The following is a 23,939-nucleotide window of genomic DNA, read 5'->3' as shown; positions in this document are numbered from 1 at the left end:
GTTACCCTGACACATGTTGCTTCAGGGAGCTCTCCCACTAGAAACATCTGCTCCTGGGTGGCAGTGGGTTGAGGTCTCCACGGCTCCTGCTTTGTCAGGCAGGTTGTGCAGGCCAAGTCAAAAGAGAAGGGAGTCACAGGGAACCATTACCATTGTTCTATGAGCAAAAGTCTCTGTTTTGTTTTTCTTTGGGAGACTCAGCTGGACCAACCATTAGGCTCAACCAGAAGCCTAGTCCCTATAGGTGGGGGTGGCCTGTGTCTCCAGAGACAGAGCCTCTGGGCAACAGAGCCTCTGGGCCTCTGAGCCCCTGAGGGTTGTTGGATCTTGGGATGGGCTTGTCCACAGTAGCATTTCCTCATTTGGCTGATGGCCTTATCGCTTCCAGATGGCCTTGGAGACCCAGGGCAGTTCAGCTGTGCTAGCTACAAGCTGCAAATGCAAACATTCGGAATATCTTGAGCATTCCAGATGTGCTGGAGGCTGTCCTGGCTCTCCCCCAGAGAGGGCCATGGAGGTCACCGTGAGAGAAAGCTTGCCTTTGTCTCGGGCCTTTTTGAAGGAGGCCCTGTGCTTGTCTAGCTGCACGCCGTTCTCTGAAATGTCAGAAGATAAGAAATGCCTCTCAGCACGAAGGCTTCCAGACACATATGTGACAAGGAACTTGGCATCGGCTTCACAAGTGTCAGATGTCTAGGATAAAGCAATATGGGTATAGTATTTCTGGTGCTATTTTGGTGCCTTGTGCATGAGCCTGCAGCATTAGAAAAACTGCTTTTCAGCTTTGGGTGATAGCCTTCCTGGCACTCGGCGTGCATGTCTGACAGTGCAGTTGGGTCACGTGCTAGTTAGGGGGCCACAGCAAGTCACCTAGCGCCATGGTCCTGGCATGGAGAGAGTGACCTTGAAGGGTCTGGGCGTTTCACAGCCTGTGACTACTTGGGTGGCACAGCCTCAGAGCCACTCATCAGATGGTGCCACACAAGCTTTAATCACCTCTTGCAACACCCGCGCAAAGTTGGTAAACACTCTTATCCTTGCCTTTCAGACCTGGAGAAGTCCAACCGCCAGGGTCACGGACTCAGGCAGTTTACTTATTGTTGGATGATATCAGGTGAATGAGCCCAGAACATGTTTAGCCTCTATTTAACTCAGGGAATTTGTCTCCTGGCGAGAGAGCATTTTTGGCACTTTGTGACTTGCTGAAAGACTTGAAGTTCCCAGTCGGGCTGTTCATTGGCTGAGAGCAAATGCCTGGGGCACTTGCCTTAATGACTGTCATAAGAGGTGTGAAAAAATGTGTAAGAAAAAACAAAATCTGGTAATGTAGGGAGGTTGTTATGGCAATAATATCCGATAGGAATACTGTATATAAAATCTGATGATAATATCCACCTCTTACCCAATGTATTTGATACTGGTTTTTAATTTTAATTTTTAAAATTTATTTATTTTAAGAAATCTACTGGTACAGCTGTGGACATCCTAGTTTAGGAAAGTGAGAAAGAACTTCACGTGCAGAGTCTGTTGAATAATTCAAATGTGGAATAAGAAGACCTGTGAGAATAGATGAAGGCATAGCTATGGACTTGTAGAAAAGGAGTTGATGGAAAATTATGTGGTCTGTAATTATACCACAAAGTATTATTTTGTACAAGACAATTTAATTTTCTAATGATGGCAGGATTTGAAAAAGGACTCTTGTCCCAGAGCATGAAGAGTCACAGGAGGATTCTGGCGCTGGGGATGATTGAGGACCACAGAAGCCTACTCAAAAAGAAATTTACCTTGTCTTAAGGTCTTGGCTAAACATTCATAAACTAAATCGGCAAAGTATGATTGAGATGAATGGTTTTAGATGATGTCCCCTACACCCTAAGGTGGGTTGCCTGGTGATGAGGGCAGTAAGATTACTATTCTTTCAGTTTTTTTAACTTCCAAATAATTTTAGACTTACAGAATAGTTCCAAAACTAGTGCCTAGAGTTTCCACACATCTTTCACCCAACATGCTCTTTTTATTTTTTGACAGGCAGAGTGGACAGTGAGAGAGAGAGACAGAGAGAAAGGTCTTCCTTTGCCGTTGGTTCACCCTCCAATGGCCGCTGCGGCCAGCATGCTGCGGCCGGCGCACCGCGCTGATCTGAAGGCAGGAGCCAGGTACTTCTGGTCTCCCATGGGGTGCAGGGCCCAAGCACTTGGGCCATCCTCCACTGCACTCCCTGGCCACAGCAGAGAGCTGGCCTGGAAGAGGGGCAACCGGGACAGAATCCGGCGCCCCGACCGGGACTAGAACCCGGTGTGCCGGCGCCGCTAAGCGGGGGATTAGTCTAGTGAGCCGCGGCACTGGCTCCGACATGCTCTTGATGTTGACATGTTACATAGCCCTGGTACAATGATGAAAATGAAGAAACTCACGTTGGGACAGAAGGTGGTGGGAGTTTTGAGGGGAGGCAGAACAGGTAGGACCGAAGACTTCACAAACCCGTCAGCCGAGGAGGCCCCTTCTGTGTATTTGCTATGTTGAAACTCCACATGAGGTTTTTTTTAAACAAAAGGTTCTGTTGAAGTCCACGGATCTAGGAAGGAGAAGAGTTAACCTCTACAACTAGGATTTTGTGTTTTTGATAATTATTTTACTTGTTAAATAATTAGTGAGTAGCTGTTTGGGACAGACATTGATACCACTATAATCATGCATGTGCATTTGTTGTTTCTTGATCTTTCCAGGTTGGAAGGGTCTTGACACTTACTCTCTCCCCAGCAGCAAAAGCAATGACTGGCACATGTTCTATGTGAAATTAGTATTTGTTCAGCGATATCAAATTAGTATGTTTATCTTTTTCTCATTTCTTCACATAGTTTGCTACATATTCAGATATCTCCTGAAGCCTTCCTTGACTGCTATAAAATAACATCTTCTATTTTCTCTCTCTTTTTCTCTCTCCAGCTCCATCTTCTTTTCCCCCATCCTATTTTTTAATTGAGAGTACTTATCACACCTGAAAGGTGATTTGTTCATTTCTGTTTGTTTAAAGTATATGTTTTGCTGTTTTGTTTCTCAACGGTAAGCTTCCTGAGAAAAATGATTTTGTCTTTTTAAAAAAAATCTTTATGCCTACAGTGGTATCTGGTACCATTTGTGGAGTTTGCACAAAATACTTGTTGCAAGAATGAACGCACCTAAACTTCAAAGATAAGTGGTCAGCTTCAGACGGCTTCACATAGGCATCTTTGAACTCACAATTTGCTTATGCAAATGACACAGTGTGATTATTTTTTCAATTATATCACTGTATTCATAAATTTCCTTTTGCCTTTCACTGATGTTGGAAAATTATTTCTCATTTAAATCTCAAATAGTGATCCTGTACCTGGAAACCCCATAGGAATGTTCTTGAAGGGAAAAGGATAAATTCTATGGAACTCTGAGCTATAAGAAAGATAACTACCTTCAAAATAGTTTTATTGTCATTATTAATTAGCGTTATGCAAATGCAAAAGACTCACACGGTCTTGTCGGTGTCATGGGAATCACAGAATCCACCAGATTAATTGGAACTCTGATCTTATTAAATGAATTAAAATCATTGAAAATATTATGCATGTGGGCAATCCCACAGCATGCCAACTGGCTCATTTCTTAGAATCAACCTCATCTGTACACCAAGGACTTAAAATGGTTTGTGTGTGTGTATGTGACTGAAGTACTTGATGTATATCTGATATTTGAACATTGTTTTTCCTTGTGCACATGTAGACAGCTGGGTGGCTTTGCAAAAGTGTACTATGGTCCTAAAAGAATTCTTTATGCATCAAGGCAAATTAAAAAAAGCCTTATCATGACCGAGCCATGCGCAATTTCAGAGGTGATTTCGGGCAGCTCAGTCTGAAGCGCTGCGCTTTCATCATGTCGTTTGAGGCTTAAGAGGAGAACAGTGGCTTCTCATTAACTACTGAGTGTGGAAGGCCGATGTCTTAATCCTTGGGACCTGTGAATGCTAGGTTACCAGGCACAGGAGAATTAAGATTCCGATGAAGCCAATGTCACCACCAGCTGACCTTGAGATGGGAAGCCTATCCTGCATTCCCCGGGTGGACTCCGTATAAATACAAGAGTCCCCAAACTGCAAGGGGAAGGCAGAAACAGTGTTCGCGTGTCGTGATCAGACAGAGGCGTGGCTGGCCGTTGCTGGCTCTGAAGCTGGAAGAGGATCTTGAGCCGAGGAATGAGGGCAGCAGGAAAAGGCCAGGAAATGTTTCCTCCACAGATCCTCCAGGAACAAAGGTAACCATGTCAACACCTTGATTTTATTTTCTTTTTTAAGATTTTATTTATTTGAAAAAGTTAGAGAGAGAGAGAGAGAGAGAGAGAGGTCCTCCATCCGCCGGTTCGCTCCCCAAATGGCCAGAACAGCCGGAGTTGAGCTGATCTGAAGCCATCTGAAGCCAGGAGTCAGGAACTTCTTCCATGGTGCAGGGCCCAAGGTCCTGGGCCGTCCTCCGTTGCTTTCTCAGGCACATTAGCAGGCAGCTAGGTTGGAAGTAGAGCAGCCAGAACTCAAACTGACACCCATATGGGATGCCAGCACTGCAGGCTGGGGCTTTAACCCATTGTGCCACAGCGCCAGCCCCAATACCTTGATTTTAGCCACAGTCTAGCTTCTAAGACTGTAAGCTAATAGATTTTTGTTGTTTATTTAGAGGCAGAGAGACAGAGAAAGGCAGACAGAAAGTTCTCATTTACTGGTTTCTTCCCCAAATGCCCACAGTGGACATGATTGGGCTGGGATCAAAGCCAGGAACTTAATCCTGGCTTCTCACATGACTGGTAGGGGCCCAACTACCTTAGCCATTACCTGTTGCTTCCTGCAATGTCAGGAAGCTGGAGTCAGTATCAGGGACTGATATGTGGGCATCTTAATTCATGTCTTAATAGCCAGGCCAAACACCCACCCAGCTTTTTGTTGTTCCAAGTTTATGGAAATCTGTTATAGAAGCAAGAGGAATCTTGCATCTCATTCACACCCCTCTAAGTGCCTTTGTAATCTGATCCCACCCAATCAACCCAGCTGTACATGCCTTAACCCCCAAGCAATGTCTGCAGCTACAGTCCGATCAGTTTCCTCTCTCCCTCCACATCCATTGTCCTCATTCCTGCTCCCCTAGTTAGTCCCCCTTCTGTGGATTTCTGTGATTGGGGAAGAATTTCTTTTTCTTCTTTTTCTTCTTCTTCTTCTTTTTTCTTTTTTTGACAGGCAGAGTGGACAGTGAGAGAGAGACAGAGAGAAAGGTCTTCCTTTGCCGTTGGTTCACCCTCCAATGGCCGCCGCGGCCGGCGTGCTGCAGCCGGCGCACCGTGCCTATCCAAAGGCAGGAGCCAGGTGCTTCTCCTGGTCTCCCATGGGGTGCAGGGCCCAAGCACTTGGGCCATCCTCCACTGCACTCCCGGGCCACAGCAGAGAGCTGGCCTGGAAGAGGGGTAACCGGGACAGAATCCGGCACCCCAACCGGGACTAGAACCTGGTGTGCCGGCGCCGCTAGGCAGAGGATTAGCCTAGTGAGCCGCGGTGCTGGCCCGGAAGAATTTCTCTTGTGGGAATGAATCTGTGTGAACGTGGTTTCTTCCCATAAACTGTGAAGGCAACCTTGCTTAGCCTGACTCTTCAGATGATCGGATGTTCAAAGATTTCACTCAAAACGAATTTCTGCCACGTGCTAGCAGAGCTGTCGTGAAAATGAGGAAGAAGATTAAAGGGCTTACTGTGATGGACATGGCCATCGACTGCTGAGCAGACACTACACAGAGGCAGTTATGAAGCAACATGACACGTGCTGTAACTGAAACATGCTAGGGAGATGGAGGAGTGAAGAACAAGGCTGCCTGGCTGCTCCCCTCGTAGGGGGCGAGCGTGAGGGTGAAAGAATGGGTTTAGGAAAACTTCTCAGATAAGAGGATACTTGCATTGACTCATGAATGATGAGGAGTTTATCAGGCAGCAAAATGATGGGAAAGGCTATTTCAGGCAGAGAGAGCAGCTGGTTCAAAGAGAAAGGTATCAGATCAATTTTATGTGGGGACTACAAGTTGTTTGGCATAATGATAGGGGATTAAAAGAAGAGTGACAAAAATTAGGTTAGAAATACAGGCAGAGGGGCCGGCACTGTGATGTAGCAGGTAAAACCGCCGCCTGCAGTGCCGGCATCCCATATGGGCGCTGCTTCTAGTCTCGGCTGCTCCTCTTCCAATCCAGCTCTCTGCTATGGCCTGGGATAGCAGTAGAAGATGGCCCAAGTTCTTGGGCCCATGCACCTGCGTGGGAAACCGGGAAGAAGCTCCTGGCTTCTGGCTTCAGAATGGCGCAGCTCTGGCTGTTGCGACCATTTTGGGAGTGAACCAGCAGATGGAAGATCTCTTTCTCTCTCTACCTCTACCTCTCTCTTTCTCTCTCTACCTGTGCCTCTGCCTCTCTGTAACTCTGCTTTTAAAATAAATAAATCAAAAAAGCAATGTATTTATAAAAAATATAGGCAGAAGTCAGATATGAAGCAGTCTTCAAGGTAATGCTAAGTGGTTTGTAAGTAATGGGGAGCCACTGAAAGATTTAAGGGATGGAATGATTTGCATTTTAGAAAGATTCCTGTGGTTGCCAAAGGGAGAATGGATGTGCAAGAGTGGAGGCTAAGGGCAGCAAAGAGAATGTTTGGGGACTATGGTTTAGGGGACAAACCACTAGGACTTGAACTATTGCATCAATAGGAGATTAGGAGAGGAGGAATTGGCATGAGAGCCTTTTTTTTTTTTTTAAAGAGATTTATTTGAGAGGCAGAGCTGGAGAGAGAGAGAGAGGGAGAGGGAGAGAGAGAGAGAAACCTTGCACCTGCTGGTTCACTTCTCAAATGCCTACAATAGCTGGACTGGGCCAGGCTGAAGAAAGGAGCCAGAAATTCCATGTGGGTCTCCTGCTTGGGCGGCAGTGTCCCAAGCACTTGGGTCATCCTCCACTGCTTTCTCAAGAGCATAGTAGGGAGCTGGTTCAGAAGTGGAACACCTGGGACTCGAACTGGTACTTGACTATGGTATGCCAGCTTTGCAAGCAGCAGCTCAATGTGCTGCACCACAATGCCAGTCCCTGCATGAGACATATTTAGAAGGCGAATCAATGGAAAAGAGGCTATGGATTGGACGACTGGGTGAGTGATAGTCTCACACTATGATGCAGGAAATTTGATTTTGTGAGAAAAATAAGGTTTTCAGCTTAATGGTGAATGTGAGGTGCTCATGGTATATGGAGAAGGAGAAGTCCAGAAGGCAGTTTGTATTGACATCAGGCAAAAGATTTAAGCTGCAGACAGTGTTGGGATCATTAGTATGTAGGTGAATGTACAGAGCTATATAAATATGTTGGATGGAAATAAATGGTTCAGGGAGTTTTAGGAGACCCAGGAGTTTTAGGAGACAGGGATGTGTCAGTGTCTTAGTTTGGGCTGTTATAACAAAACACTATAGACTGTTGGCTTACCAGAATTTATCTCTCATGGTTCTTGAGGCTGGGAAGTCAAGATCAAGGTGCCAACAGATCCAATGCCTGGTGAGCTCTCTTCTTTGTTTGCAGATGGCTATATTCTCATTATATCCCCACATGGTAGAGAGAGAGAGAAAGAGAGAGAGAGGGAGAGCGAGCGAGCAAGCTAACTTGTGTTTTTTCATAAGAGATGTAGCAAGTTAAAGGTAGGGAGAAATGGAAAAGTTGGGAGAAATTGGGATGCAGTGCTGAGTGGAAGAGCCTTTGAGCAAAAGCTACTAGAGATAAAGGGCAGAGGTGGAGAAGATTAGCAAGAGGAGGGAGTAGGGCGAGTATTAGAGAAGAAGGTAGATAATCTAGTACTGGTGTAGTCTAGCATTAGTGAGAGGAGGCTCTCTCTTAACTGAGATATGTTCATGGAGTGGAGTTGAATCTAGTAAGTTAAAAGAATTCACAATTAATAGCCACCATAGAGGAATGGTGGGCCATCTGTCCAGGGGGATAGGGTTTGGGGTGCAAAAGCTCTAGGGTTTGGCCATGGCACTGAGTTGGGAAAGGGAAGTGAGGCCCCGAAAGTCCGAGGCATTGAGGAGCTGTGAATTTTCAGGGTTAGGTGGGTATTTCATGGGGATTTTTCTACTTTGCCTAAATGGATGGTCAAGGTGGGAGTAGAGCAGAAATTGGTGAGTCCAGTACTGGAGCTCTCAGCAACTGCATTCTGGTGGTGATTGTGGTCACTTCTGTAATCACTCAAGTTTACTTCTAATAAGGGATTGAACGAAGACAAGCTGGTGGTACAGCAAAGCTCACCTGCTGCTAACAGTAGTGCTTTGGGAACAGTGAGGCGGTTGTTGGAAGAACTGATGGATGTGATCCCCAATTTGGCACATGAGATATAAACTCTGAATTTCTTGTACTTTTCCAGGGAGAAAAAAAATAAATATCAATTCACAGATCATTTCTATGTATTGCCATTGCCTTGAAAACTCAAATCAAAGATAATCCTTATTTGTTAGAAGGCAAGAGTAGAATTTTGAAGGATTGATTTATTGAAGACTGAGATCTTTGTTCCAACCAAAAGACATGAAAATCTTTTGCTTTGTGAACTCTGTATTAGCTTCCTGTTGTTGCTGTAATAAATGATCACAAACTTGTTGGCTTAAAAAAAATTGGGGTGGGGGTTTTGCCTAGTGGTTGGGTCACTTGCATCCCATGTCTGAGTGCCTGAGTCTGAAACCCAGTTCTTCTCCCAGTTCTGGCTTCCTGTCAGTGTACACGCTAGGAGGCAGCAGATGATGGCTCAAGTGATTGGTTTCAGGACACCCTCATGGGAGACTTGAATTGAGTTTCTGGTTTCTTGTTTTAACCTGGCACAGCCCTAGCTACTGTGGGCATCTGGGGAGTGGGAGAGTAGATGGGAGATTTCTCTCTCTCAAAAAAAAATTTTTTTTAAATAAATTGATTCTGTCACAGTTATGGAAGTCCAAATCCAAGGTAAGCAAGGCTAGGGGCACGCTTCCTTTGAAGGTCTAGTGGGGAATCCTTTCTTGCCTTTTCCAGTGTTTGGTGGCTCTGAGAGTCCTTGTCTCGAGGCTTGCATCTGTAATCTCTGTCTCTGTGTTTGCAAGGATTTCTCCTCTGTGCCTGTGTCTTCTTTTCTGTTTCTTATAAGGTCACTTGTTACTGGATTTACAGCCCACTTAGATAATCCAAGATTAGTTCATCTCAAGATTCTTTTTTTAAAGAAAAAGATTTATTTATTTTTATTTGAAGGGCAGAGTTGCAGAGAGAGGGAGAGAAGGAGAGAGGGAGAGAGATAGATCTTCCATCCACTGGTTTCCTAAGGGCCGCCGCAGCAGCCAGAGCTGAGCCAATCTGTGGATGAAGGATGTGGGCTGTCCTCCACTGCCTTTCCAGACCATTAGCAAGGAGCTGGATTGGAAGTGGAGCAGCCAGGACTCAAACCGGCATCCACGTGGGATGCCAGCTTCACAGGTGATGGCTCTACCTACTATGCCACAGTGCTGGCCATGTAGGGAGTGAATGGATGGAAGATCTCTCTCTCTCTCTCTCTCTCTCCCTCCCTCCCTCTCTCCCTCCTCCTCCCCCATCTCTGAAACTCTGCCTTTCAAATAAATAGGTAAATACATAATCTTTTTTTTAAATAAGAAGATTCTTAACCTAATTACATCTGCAAAGATCCTATCTGCAAATAAGATCACATTCACAAGTTCTAGGTAAGACTATCTTTTGGTTGGGACCAGCATTCAATCCACTACAAACTCCAAAAGATTTAAAGATTTTGATCAATGAACCATATTATCTCTGCAATTATATATGGCCTTTTAAAACTCAGAGTTCCTTGGCTGGTGCCGTGGCTCACTTGGCTAATCCTCCGCCTGTGGCGCCAGCACCCTGAGTTCCAGTCCCGGTTGCTTCTCTTCCAGTCCAGCTCTCTGCTGTGGCCTGGGAATGCAGTGGAGGGATGGCCCAAGTGCTTGGGTCCCTGCACCCCATGGGAGACCAGGAGGAAGCACCCAGCTCCTGGCTTTGGATCGGTGCAGCGCTGGTCATAGCGTCCATTAGGGGAGTGAACCAAAAGAAGGAAGACCTTTCTCTCTGTCTTTCTCTCACTGTCTATAACTCTACCTGTCCCCCCCCCCCCAAAAAAAAAAAAAAACCCCTCAGAGTGCCTTGCCTTTTTCCATAAAATAGTGCTCAGTGTTCAGGAATTCGTGTTTGGCTTGATGTGAGAATAATCTAGACCTCATGCTTAGAAAATAAGTGTTGTTTTAATGACAGTATTTGACAATGGCTTCTTTCATCAATGGCAGCTTAATATATGGATTTGTGTTCAAACTTCGCATTTAGGAAGCCAACAGGAAAAGTCCTATAAGGCAAAACATCCAAAGCCTCTGTTTCATTTAAGGCCTGGGCACATGGAAGTTTCAGAGAAGTTTTAAGACCTTTTGCTTTGCCTTTGGATGCAATACTTGGCAAAATCTAACAAAAGTTACAGAATAAAGATTTCAACAGGAGAGAGAGAGAGAGAGAGAGAGAGAGAGAGAGAGAGAGAAACAAGCTGCTGCTTGGGAGTGCTTTTTAGGGGCCACCATTACAACTTGGCCAGTGTCACAGTACCTGAATCGTGTCTGCAGGGGATCAGAGATGGACATGGGCAAATGAAGTGATTCTGACAGCATGAGCACGCTAATTGTAACTTAATGTACTGCTTGTTCAACAACTCTTCTGTAAACTAAAAAATATTTAATTAAAGTAATGGGGAACCAAAAACACTTATTATTCATGGTACTACAGAGATGTTTTTCATGTTTATGATTCTCACACATATCTATTTCTAGTCATTAATTCTTATTTTAACTCCAGTCTCAAATTGAGAACTGCTTATAGGACATTGCTAATTAGAAGCGTGGCCATCTTATCAGTGTTCACATGTCCAAAACCAACTTAATTATCTGAGAATCTGAGGTGTGTCCCCATGAATCTCAATTTCTGTCACTGATGTCATTTATTATTGATATTACAGTCCTTTAGATTTCCCAAGTTGGGAGCAAGTTACAGCAGGAAAAAAGTCTAGAATATTTGTTGGAATTTGGGAGTTTAGATTTTGCCACTCACATAATTTTGGTTAATTCACATAGACTTCAGGATCTGTTTGCTCTCATGTAAAACAACGGGCCTGGGCTAGAGGCTACATGACTCATTATTTACTTAGCACACACATTTCTTACATCTGAGATGTATGGGTCAGTCATTAACAGAGCCAGGTGTGGGGAAACCCTGTTGACGGAACCAGGCCCAGATCAAGACGTCACACGCAGACCTGTAGACCTGTTCTCTACACATCTCCTGCACTGATATTTCACAGGGTGCCGTTGATTCTGTCTTCACAGTATCATCTCTGCTTCAGCTCTTTTTTTTTTTTTTTGGACAGGCAGAGTGGACAGTGAGAGAGACAGAGAGAAAGGTCTTCCTTTGCCGTTGGTTCACCCTCCAATGGCCACCGCGGCCGGCGCGCTGCGGCCGGCGCACTGCGCTGATCCGATGGCAGGAGCCAGGTGTTTCTCCTGGTCTCCCATGGGGTGCAGGGCCCAAGCACTTGGGCCATCCTCCACTGCACTCCTGGGCCACGGGTAGAGAGCTGGCCTGGAAGAGGGGCAACCGGGACAGAATCTGGTGCCCCGACCGGGACTAGAACCCGGTGTGCCGGCGCTGCAAGGCGGAGGATTAGCCTAGTGAGCCGCAGCGCTGGCTCTGCTTCAGCTCTTGCATCTCACTCCTGTTGTTATCATTTTCGTCAAGGTGGGCTCTTGGCTCCACCCTGGGTGCCGGCAGGAGGCTCCTCCCCATCTCCAGTCTCTCCATACCAGGCTGTGTTGCACAATGCACTATTGTCCTCACCCTCCTCCTCCAGAGTCTGATACTTCCAATTGCTTCTTTCAAGTGAAGCCCTGGTGTTTTAGAACATTGTCAATGTCTTCTGTAATCTGTGCTTATCTTCAAGTCTAATTTTATCTCAATTTTCCTACATGAAGTCTATCTGTAGTTAGGACAGTCTCCTCATTATTCCCCAAACGTGCCTCCCATCTACCTCCATGCACTTGCCAAGCCTTCCTCCTGAGATACTTTCCCCTGACTTCACCTCCTGGTTAAACTCCAACCCACAAGGCTCAGCACAAGCCACACATTCTCAAGGAAGGCTCCCCAGAACCTACAGGCTTTATCCCTACTCCTGCATTCATCTTTGAGGCCCCCTCCTGTGTGTTCTGCACAGTTTGGACATTCAGTTACAGACATTTACAAGCATACTTGTTAAATGCGTAGGTCTTACAGCTCTATTTGTTTGAGAGCTCTTTAAGCACAGGCATTTCCTTTAGGGCCTCCTCCAAGTCCAGTTACACTAGAGTGGAGGCTGAGACTGTGAACTGCCAAGTCCAGCTGCCTGAGTTCTTGACATGGCTTCAGGCTTTCCTAGCTGTGTGTTCCTGGGTGATTTCTTAATCCTCTCTAAATTTCCACTTCCTTATTTGCAAAATTGGGGCAACAATATTTTGTGCCCAGGTACTCACTAGTTAATATGCATAAAGTATTTAAAATAGGTCTTTGTATGTAGTGTTTAGCAAGTATTGTGAAAATTAAACGAGATAATTCACATAAAACCCTTAGCCTAGTACCTGGCCTGTAGTAAGCCCTCAGTAAGTATTAGCCATTATTATTTTATTTAACAAATGAGGAGGTTTGACGAAAAGAGAATGACCATAGTCTTAGTTATGACCAAGTATTTACAATTTGTGAGGAAGCATTACAAGGATCTAAGGTTTTTAAAGAGGAGGAAACTGAGGTTTAGCGATGTTAATGAACATGATGAGGCTCCATACCTAGAAACGAATGGAGCAGACTAAACACCAGGAAGACTGACTGTAGAATCAGTGGCTTTTAAACCATCATTTTTTGATTCCTCTGGTCCAGGGCTAATCTGGTAGTGAAAACAAACCTGGGTTTTGGATTCACACAGTCCTGGTTCCCATCCTGGCTTTACCACTTACCTGGGCAGGATATTTGATCTTTAGGAGGTTACATTTCTTTATCTGTGAGAGGCAGACAGTAATACCTCCCTCCTATTTTGTAGTGGGAATTAAAGCGGTAACATAAGTAAAGCTCCCTGTACAAGGCTGACCTTTAGCAGGTACTCAATACATTTTAAGCTCCTCTCTCTTTTCCCTTTAAAAACTTGAGCTAAAGGTTGTATCTCTTCTGGCTTTTAATTAGTCTGTCATATGAATGAAAATATAATGTAATGACTACAAAAGTAGCCTGTAAGAACTGGCATTCCATTGCCTTGACTTTGAGTTATAAATAGCCAACCATGGCTGGTATTAGAGACATGTGAACACCTGGCACAACTCATTCACAATCAATGTCAATGTAGTGTTTCCAGTTAGCTGGAATTCTACAAGTTGTGGCATGTCCTGGTAGGGAAAGTCTTTGGCCAACAGTTGGGGGTGAGTAAAACATTTGAGATTGCAAATAGTCTAAGTGAGGGAATGTTCAGAAGCGCACGTGATGGGCAGAGAATGCTGGGACTTTGAGCAAACATTTCAGTCTTCCGAAGGTCACATCCCTCTTTGATGAGTATGCCACTGGAATTTTCCAAGGATTGTTTTATTTTAGTCATTGGACTGAGTTGGTGGTGACACAATCTGTGGTTGAAAATAGCATGAATAATTAGGTTAGTAGCAGCTTAATGTCCCAAGATGTCAATAAAGCCAACTATTAGAAAACCATAGGAATTTCATTCCCAAATTTGAAGATTCCTAAGTAGGCATGTGTTACATGACAGGTTTGAATGGTTGGTAAGAGAAACATCAGCCTCTAGCACATGTAAGTTTCAAGTAGGCATAACAGAGGCTACACTTTCCTTTTCTTCCTTTTAAAACTTTAATCAAGACGTGTTACCTTACACAGAGGGATGATCCCCTGTGACTTCACTGCTCCCTCTGAGGGACAGTGCTGGACAGAGCAGCCAGCAAAGATGATCAGCACCTTGGGGTTGCCATGTGCTTTCCTGTTGCACTCCCTGAGTCTGCTTTCAGAGATATTTTGTAGTAGAAGTCAATCCCAGCTCATCGGATTTGGGATTGGTTTAGGAACACCATTATTTCCTAGATATGCCCTGCTTAATAATGTGCGTTAATATATTTGGAATGTCTCACTGCTGTGATAGTATGAGAGCATGGACCCTTAAGAATAAAATCCCTAAAGAAAAACAGGGGTGATTTTATTGGATAGATTCGATTAAGCAAGTAGAGCTCTGACATTGGATGTCTGAGTTATATTCTGGCTCTGCTGCTTATCAGCTGTGCCTCTTGAGCAAGCTACTTAACCTGTCCTCGCCTCATGGGGTTGTCATGAGGATTACTTGGGATGATATATGTAAAGCCATAACACAAGGCCCTCAATGAATGTCTTTTTATCATTGTTAACATCAGTATTAAAAGGTTTGCAAGGTTGGACTCCCCAAGCAAGAATGAGATAGCATTTAAAAAGCCCCTGAACTTGAAGCTGGCTGTGCATATGCCTTTTGGGTGACTTGCTTATCTATAAAGAAAATGCTTGGATGGAGGAGGCTTGGACTCTTTCCTGTGCCCATTGAAGGTTAGAAGAACCACAAAGGGAAGAAGGCATAGGAGAAGTTGGTAGATGGTAATGTCTTCTCTGTGATCTCTAAACTTAATTGGAATCAGTTTAAAAAGAGAAATTCAGGTTAGACTTGCACAAAGATCTTGCTCTTCACAAAGTCTCTGGGGGATTCCATCTAATCTATGCATGCAGGCATTCATCCATCCATCCAACCATTCTCAATCTTCCATCCAAACATTTGTCAATCACCTACTATATTTTAGGAACTGAACTTTTTTTTTCTAAGTCTACAAAGATGAATAAAATTCAGTCTAGTCCTTACGGATTTAAGGATATTTTGAGCCAAATATGAAAAAAAAAGTCTTAAAGATAATAATAGAGGAACATGGAAAATACCAAGGGAGCTCAGAAGGTGGTGTTGCTTTTATTTGGCTTTTAGTGAATTCTAAGTAATTCTGCAAATGCAGGTTCATCATTGTAATAACAAGTATTTTTGAGGAAAAGAAGAAGAAGCTAGGTCCATACCAAATATATCTGTGTCTAACACATTCTGGCTTCAGGAATGAGAATGGGAGAACCTTTGTACTCTCCTCTGAAGAAAATGCAGATACTGGAAGAAGGGACTCTAGAGGAGTGTTTTAGAACACACCTTCTGTGTGCCCTTCTGTTAGCACTGGTGGGAAGAGCTTGGAAAGGTCTCTCTGGGATTTAGTGCCCTGAGGGAAAAGGACACTGCTAACGGGGGAGGGACTCAAGAAGGTGGCCCAGGAGAAGGTGTATTTGAGTGCAGAATTGAGAGTAAACAGCCAGTGGGACAGAGGAGTGGGGAGGGAGGGCCACCTTCCTAACCCCAGTCATGACCCATTCCAGAGGCTGAAAGTGTGGGGAGCAACTCGGACTAGACTAAGTTACTGGAATTAAGACTTATTCTATGCATCTGCTCTCCCACAATATGGCGCTGAGAAGGGAGAAACAGCTTCTACACAGCTGCCTCCAGTTCAACCAATAAACTGTAGGACCTGCTCCTGATTGGAGGAGAGCAGCGTACTCGGCGTGTGGGCAGCCGAGTTGGGATTGGTGGAAGAGGACTATAAAGGAGGAGAGAGACAACATGCACCAGGAACATCTATCTGAAGGAACACCCGTGCAGCCCCCGAGAGAGCCGGCCGGCGGTGTGCCACTCTCCTGCGGAAGTGGGGAAAGTGGCTAGGGGGAACCGCCCTTCCACGGAGGTGGAAGGGTCGGTAGCCAACCCAGGAAGAACCAGCAGCAAACCCGGGGAGGGCCGAGCAGACGAAAGAACAGCGCAGGGTACTGTGTCGTTCCTCCGCGAAGAGGGGGAGCGACATAATGGTGCCGTGACTGGGATATGAAGCCTAGGCAGGGTTTAGTGTCATTCCTCCATGAAGAGGGGGAGCGACAGAAAGAAGCAACCTGGACTTTGTTCCAGGTTATCCAAACAAGGAGGCCCCCAACCCCAGAACAGGAAGTCAGCGATCCAGAAAGCATCAACTAAATCAGAGCCTTCCCTGTGGAGAGGCTGGAAGAGCCAGGAGCCCCAAGTCTTTGAGTTAAACCAATCACCAGGGCCCTGCTGGGAGGTCCTCGGTACCTGGAGGTCTCAGCCGTTACTTCTGTAAAGATATCTCCTTTGTTGCCTTCAAGAAAGGTGAAACCTCAAAGGTGACCGCAGCCCAGAAGCTCTGTGGGTGATCGTGTCCTTACAGAACTGTAGGCAGAAGCTGAAATGGGCGGGGGTCAGGGCAAGTTTCTGGACCACAGATTAAACTGATGAGCGCATTGTGGATTTCAAGGTCTCTAGAGTACACATGAGAAGGTCTCAAATCTTCTGAAGCGTGAGCGAGTCATGACTTAGTGGATAAAACACAACAGGGGTTTTAGGCAGCCATTAGCTATTCTTCATGTAGGCAAATTAATTTTGGGCAACTGGTAGGAGCCTCTGAAAGCAGTGACAACCATATTTATGTCAGAGTTTGTGAATATTGAGTTACATGATAGGGTCTGGTACAATGCCTGGTAAAAGTGAATTCACTTGGGGCTGCTGCTGTGGCGTAGTAGGTTAAGATCCTTCCTGCAGCTCTAGCATCCCATGGGGCACTGATTCTAGACCAGGCTGCTCCACTTCTGAGCCAGATCCCTGCTAATGGCCTGGGAAAGCAGTAGAGGAGGACCTGAGTACTTGGGCCTCTGCACTCATGTGGGAGATCCAGAAGAAGCTTCTGGCTCCTGGCTCCTGGCTTCAGATCAGCCCAGCTCTGGCCATTGCAGCCATTTGGGGAGTAAACTAGAAGATGGAAGATCTCTCTCTCTGCCTCTCCCTCTCTCTGTCCGTAACTCTACCTCTCAAATAAATAAATAAATCTTAAAAAAAAAAAAAAAAAGAGGATTCACTCAAAGGGTTTCCCTGCATTAGACAGTCAGCTGTGAACAGACATGCTCAGACACAACTCTTCAGGGATCCATTCTCAGGTCACAACAATGGTAACATTCATTGAGTGCCTTCTATGTGCCAGATACTATGCTAGCTGCTACATACCTTATCCCTATTAACACCTTTCACTCAGCCCATGGGGTGGTAGTATCATTCCTATTTTACAGCTAAGGGAACTGAGGTGGAGACAGGTTCACAGAGTTGTGACGATTAGAGCCAGGATTCTGTCACAGTGATCTGAGTCTGACATTGGAGTGCACATATCTAACCACAATATTCTGACGTATGTGGACATGGTAAGTGAGCATTCCTCCCTGCTCTGAGAGGACCGTGGGGTGTCTGGCATCAAGTGAGCACTGCAGGGAGTGTGCTACCTTTTTGGCATCTTGTAGGCTTATAGGATTCTAGATGCAGAATCTTAGGCAAGGGATTAGGATTTTCACTGATGGTCAGAGGGCTGCCTTCTGTACCTGTAAGGACAGCGTGAACATTGGACAGTGTAAAGCCATTGAAGGGCTGTCTCTGTTCTCTCAAATGGCAGCTACTGTGTAACTAGATATTAAACTATTATGTAACCTGGGCCAGAGTGCCATTGTTGAGATCCTTCCTATTCAAATAGTAAACAGCCAGTTGAGGGTAAAGTGCTATTTAGGATATCTTATGTATACCCACAGGCTGATGAAAGTTGGACATTTAGATTAAATTTTTTATGACTATAATTGTTTGGTTTATATTTATTTATTTATTTGAAAGGCAGAGTTACAGAGAAAGTGGGGGAAGAGAAAGAGAGGGAGGAAGGGAGGGAGAGAGAGGTTTTCCCTCATCTGGTTCACTCCCCAGATGGCCACAATGGCCGGAGCTGTGCCCATCCGAAGCCAGGAGGCAGGAGCTTCTTCCAGGTCTCCTATGTAGGTGCAGGGGCCCAAGGACTTGAGCCATCTTCTGCTGCTTTCCCAGGCCATAGCAGAAAGCTGGATGAGAAGTGGAGCAGCCAGGTCTCGAACTGGTGCCCGTATGGGATGCTGGCACTGCAGGCATCAGCTTTACCCACTATGCCACAGCATCAGCCCCTGTTTTAATTTTTTAAAAGATTTATTTCATTTATTTGAAAGAGTTACAGAGAGAGACACACACAAAGACGTCTTCCATCTGTTGGTTCATTCTCCATGTGGGTACAATGGCTGGGGCTGGGCCAGGCTGAAGCCGGGAGCCAGGAGCTCCTTCTAGGTCTCCCATATGGATGCAGGAGCCCAAGGACTTGGGCCATCTTCCTCTGCTTTCCCAGGTGCATTAACAGGAAGTTGGATCAGAAGTGGAATAGCCAGGACATGAACTGGTGCTCATATAGGATGCAGGGGCTACAGGCAGAGGCTTAACCTGCTGTGACACTATTTATTTATTTATTTATTTTTGACAGAGAGAGATAGAGAGAAAGGTCTTCCTTTTTTCTGTTGGTACATCCCCCAATGGCCATTGCAGCCAGCGCACCCCGCTGATCCGAAGCCAGGAGCCAGGTGCTTCCTCCTGGTCTCCCATGTGGGTGCAGGGCCCAAGCACTTGGGCCATCCTCCACTGCCTTCCTGGGCCACAGCAGAGAGCTGGACTGGAAGAGGAGCAACTGGGACAGAATCCTGCACCCCAACCGGGACTAGAACCTGGGGTACCAGCACCACAGGCAGAAGGTTAGCCTATTGAGCCATGGCGCCGCCGGCCTTATTTATTTATTTATTTTAAAAAAAATTATTTATTTTTTAGAAAACTTTTATTTAATAAATATAAATTTAAAAAGTACAACTTTTAGATTATAGCAATTTTTCCCCCCATAACTACCCTCCCACCTGCAAACCATCCCATCTCCTACTCCCTCTCCCATCCCATTCTTTATTAAGATTCATGTTTAGTTATCTTATATACAGAAGATCAATTTAGTATATACCAAGTAAAGATTTCAACAGATTGTACCCACACAGACACACAAAGTATACAGTACTGTTTGAATACTAGTTATACTGTTAATTCACATAGTACAACACATTAAGGTCAGAGATCCTCCATGGGGAGTAAGTGCACAGTGACACCTGTTGTTGATTTAACAATTGACACTCTTATGATGTCAGTAATCACTTGAGGCTCTTGTCATGAGCTGCCAAGGCTATAGAAGCCTCTTGAGTTCATAAACTCTGACCTTATTTAGACAAGGCCATAATCAAAGTGGAAGTTCTCTCCTTCCTTCAGAGAAAGGTACCTCCTTCTTTGATGGCCCATTCTTTTTGCTAGGATTCACAGAGATCCGTCATTCAGGTCATTCTTTGCCACAGTGTCTTGGCTTTCCATGCCTGAGAAACTCTCATGGGCTTTCCAGCCAGATCCAAATGCCCCAAGGGCTGATTCTGAGGTCAGAGTGCTATTTAGGGCATTTGTCATTCTATGAGTCTGCTGACACTATTTATTTTTAAAATTTATTTATTTATGAAAGGCAGAGTAAGAGAGAGAGAAAGAAAGAGAAACCTTGCATCTGTTGGTTCACATCCCAAATGGCTGCAATAGCTGGACTGGCCCAGGCTGAAGCCAAGAGCAAGGCACTCTATCTGGGTCTCCCATGTGGGTGGCAGGGACCCAAGCACCTGAGCTATCATCTGCTGCCACCCAGGGTATACATTAGCAGGAAGCTGGTTTAGAAGCAGAGTAGTCAGGAGTTGAAACAGGCACTCTGATATGGGATGTGGGCATCCCAAGTGGTGGTTTAACCTATTGTGCCATAATGCTAGCCCCTGAAGTTTACTGAAAACAAGCAAACAACACAACATCACTAGCTGAGCTTAACTTCTATTTTAAGGATTAAGATCACATTTAGCAAAATGGTGTTAATTGAAATGTTTTATTTGGAAACTCATGAAATTTTACTGGAAAAATTACTTCACCATTTACAGGTCTGAACTCTTGACATTTGGATATTAACCTAACTGATTGTTCATGGACAGAGAATGATGATCAATAATTATTTCTCCAAAGAGGTTGAAATGATGAAGAGAGAAGAGGCTTTACAATTTTTTCAGAAATTTTATTTAAAATATAGAGAAATTCTCCATCTGCTGTTTCACTCCCCAAATGCCCACGATAGCCAATGCTGGACCAACCAAAGTCAGGAGCCTGGAACCCAGTCTAGGCCTTCCACATAGGTGGCAGTGACTCAAGTTCTTGAACCATGATCTGCTACCTTCCAGGGAGTGCATTAACAGGAAGCTGAATCAGAAGTGGAGGATCTAGGACTTGAACCAAGCACTTTAATGTGGGATGTGGACGTGTCAAATGGCAACGTAATGACTGCACCAAGCGCTCATCCCAAGGCTCTTTGTACAGTTAGCTCATTTACTCATAGATTAGATGAGGGGAAAAGTAATAAGAATAAAAGCAGTAACTGAAACTGATCCATGGGATGGAGGAGCAAATGCTGCTGGGTTGCCTCTATGTCACCTCAAAGAAATTATTTGAAATATTTGGATCCAGGAAAAGATTTTATTTTTAATATAAAAATATAAAAATAAGATTTTATTGAAATCTTACAATTTATTAGGCATTTCCTAGCATATATAAATATATATACATGTATATATATATGTTTGGGCATATATATATTGTATTTAATTCTTACTATATAACCATGAAGTAGATTTTTTTTTTTTTATTTTTTGACAGGCAGAGTGGACAGTGAGAGAGAGAGAGACAGAGAGGAAGGTCTTCCTTTGCCGTTGGTTCACCCTCCAATGGCCACCATGGCTGGCGTGTTGCGGCCGGCACACCACGCTGATCCGAAGGCAGGAGCCAGGTGCTTCTCCTGGTCTCCCATGGGGTGCAGGGCCCAAGCACTTGGGCCATCCTCCACTGCACTCCTGGGCCACAGCAGAGAGCTGGCCTGGAAGAGGGGCAACCGGGACAGAATCCGGCACCCCAACCGGGACTAGAACCCGGTGTGCCGGCGCCGCAAGATGGAGGATTAGCCTAGTGAGCCACGGCACCGGCCCCAGGAAGTAGATATTATAATCTGCTTTTTAACCCTGAGGAGTTGAAGCTCACAGAAGGCATTAGACTTGCCCAAGTTTCCCTGGCTACTAATTGCAAATCTGGAATTCTTTTAAATTTTCAAACATTTTTTAAGGTGAGCAAATTTCATGTATTTCATATAAACAGATTTAAGAGCATAGTGATACTTCCCACCCTTGCTTCTCTCCCGCCCATATACTTTTTGGATATGGCAGTTGGATATAATGCAGGCTCATTTGCACGCCATAGACTTTAAAAACAGGGTACCAAGGCCGGCGCCGCGGCTCACTAGGCTAATCCTCCGCCTAGCGGCGCCGGCACACCGGGTTCTAGTCCCGGTCGGGGTGCCGGATTCTGTCCCGGTTGCCCCTCTTCCAGGCTAGCCCTCTGCTGTGGCCAGGGAGTGCAGTGGAGGATGGCCCAGGTGCTTGGGCCCTGCACCCCATGGGAGACCAGGAAAAGCACCTGGCTCCTGGCTCCTGCCATCGGATCAGCGCGGTGCGCCGGCCGCAGCGCACCGGCCGCGGCGGCCATTGGAGGGTGAACCAACGGCAAAGGAAGACCTTTCTCTCTGTCTCTCTCTCTCACTGTCCACTCTGCCTGTCAAAAAAAAAAAAAAAAAAAAAAAAAAAAAAAAAAACAGGGTACCAAAATGATAAGCAATGAGAATTTCGTGTCATGTGTGTCAAGGTGAATGATGCTGCTTCTATGGTCAGTGTCAGCCCCTTGCACATGACAGCAGATGCAGATTAAAGCTGACGCCCGAGCTCAGCCAGACGCCGTGGCCTCACAGTTCTGGAAGTGGACCTCAGTGAGGAACTCCGGATGGAGTGCAGCGGCGAGCCACTTTGCCAACCAATCTCTGCCTGTGTGCCGTGGTCTTTCACCTCGGGAGGATTAAATCTTTGGCCAGAAGTGTTTCTCAAGTCCCCAGTATTTCTTAATTTGGAAGAGCATTTCACAAGCTTCAGCGTTAGTCATGATCAACATGTCCTCGAATCAATTCCCTCCTCCAATGGTGTGTTTGCCTTTAGTCTGAGGATTAAGCACCGTTGCAAATAGTTCATGGAATGATTTGTTTCATTCTGTGGTTTTTGTCTCTCTCTGTCCTTCTAATGCATCTTCCATACCCTTGAATGTGCTCCTTTTCTGCTCTTATTTTGGCCTTCGAGACAGGTGACCTCTGAGAAGTGTTGATTGACCTTGTCGGCACCATCTCATAACCCACAGTCCTGTACTGAACGCATTTCCTCATGGCTTTGTGCGCGGCGACGTGCAGGAAATGCTAACTAGCCCACGTGGGTATTTGACTGGGCTTCCTACATTCATACTTGAAACCAGTGGTCCCTGAGTGCTTGGGGTTCACGTTGATATTCAAGCCTGAATACAAATCAGACCTCCGTGTTCCTCAAGGGGTGTCAGCATTCATAGAAGTTGGATATGAGTGAGCTTCTCATATTTTTATAATTTCATTTAAATAATATAATTTATTATCATAAATTTACATGTTACTCTAGGGCAAATTAAACCATACCAGGCTTAGCTCCAAGCACAAAGTATACCCCTTGTGAATATTATTATTTTTGTATCTTTAGGAAGGACATAGATTATATTTAAATATCTTAAGAAGTCATTTATTTTCTGTGGAGTCAGGGTCTTGACCACTGTGATCACTTGTCCAGCTTTCACGAGAGCCTGGATAGCAAACAACGTTGGGCTGCATGGGCTAGTGCAGTTCATTTATTCCCACATCACATGTTTGCTGGGTGTCTTCCTGTTGCAGGTCCTGCTGCGGGTTGGAATCGTGAGAAGAATGGAAATGGACTCAGAATGATGCCCCGACCGCAGGATGTGTCACCTAACTCCTCACACAGAATCCAGGTGTGCAGAAGTCACATCATTTAGCACTGGTCACAGGGAAAATGTCCTCTCACAATGTGACTGTTTTGCCACTGAAGAGAGGCTTGTGATTGAAGCCAAACAGGGCTGCTCTGGGAGCACTCGCCTTGGGCCACCTGCCTGCACAGCCTCCCATGTCCTCCTTGGAACTCGAGGTTCTTCCAGGTGCCACCAACCAGAGGGCCACAAGAGGGTGCTTTGCTCCTTTCAGGTTATGCCTTTTGGAAATGCAGCTCGTCGTTCTTGGAATAGAATTTGCTGAGCCCTCGATGGCAAGTTCGGGACATTCAGCTGCAGGATGATGGACGTGCTTCTGGGCGAGAGGAAGGCGTAATTCCGTGCATATGTTCTGTGTTTACTTATCTGATGTCTGTCTCCTCTGCTGGAGCGCTCAGGACCAGGTCATGTCTTTGTGCTCATCCCTCTGTCCTGTCACTGGCTTAAAGCTTGGTACATAAAAGGCCCTTAATAAATATTTCTGACTAAAAAACTGATCTTGATTTTAAGTCCTGGCTCAGAGGTTTTTGAGTTTTCTGCCCATAGAAATCATCTGGGTTCAGTCTCCCTGGCTGGGAATGTGATGTGGACTGCTGTAGTTTGTCTCTGGTTTGAGCACTGCTGTCCAGCTATGCCTGCCCTGGACATGGCTGCTTAGTCTTGCTCCATTGCTTCTGGGGTCTCTGGGCTCCCAGCACTTGAGGGTGAGAAACAGATCTCTGCTTTCTAGACCTACCACTGAGATCCCTTCCTTGTGACCAGCCTGCTTACCCATGCTGCCCTTCCTGTTCCTTTTCTCCTGAGCCTGTGGTTCTGTCTTCCAGCCCCATGGGAGGAGGGAAACAGTCTTGCTGGTCCTGGGAA

General features: G+C 45.4%; 1 long non-coding RNA gene across 1 annotated transcript; it reads left to right on the top strand.

Moving 5' to 3' along the window:
* Nucleotides 1-265: 265 nt before the first annotated feature.
* Nucleotides 266-23,939, top strand: LOC138843487 (uncharacterized). Its single transcript, XR_011378245.1, has 3 exons — nt 266-712; nt 2,950-4,287; nt 22,963-23,939. It is a non-coding gene; the product is annotated as an uncharacterized lncRNA (long non-coding RNA).

The sequence above is a fragment of the Oryctolagus cuniculus genome, chromosome 8 (assembly GCF_964237555.1).
Source record: "Oryctolagus cuniculus chromosome 8, mOryCun1.1, whole genome shotgun sequence".
NCBI classification, from domain to species: Eukaryota; Metazoa; Chordata; class Mammalia; order Lagomorpha; family Leporidae; genus Oryctolagus; species Oryctolagus cuniculus.
Note: the sequence above shows the minus strand (reverse complement) of the source record. Positions and strands in the feature narration are given on the sequence as shown.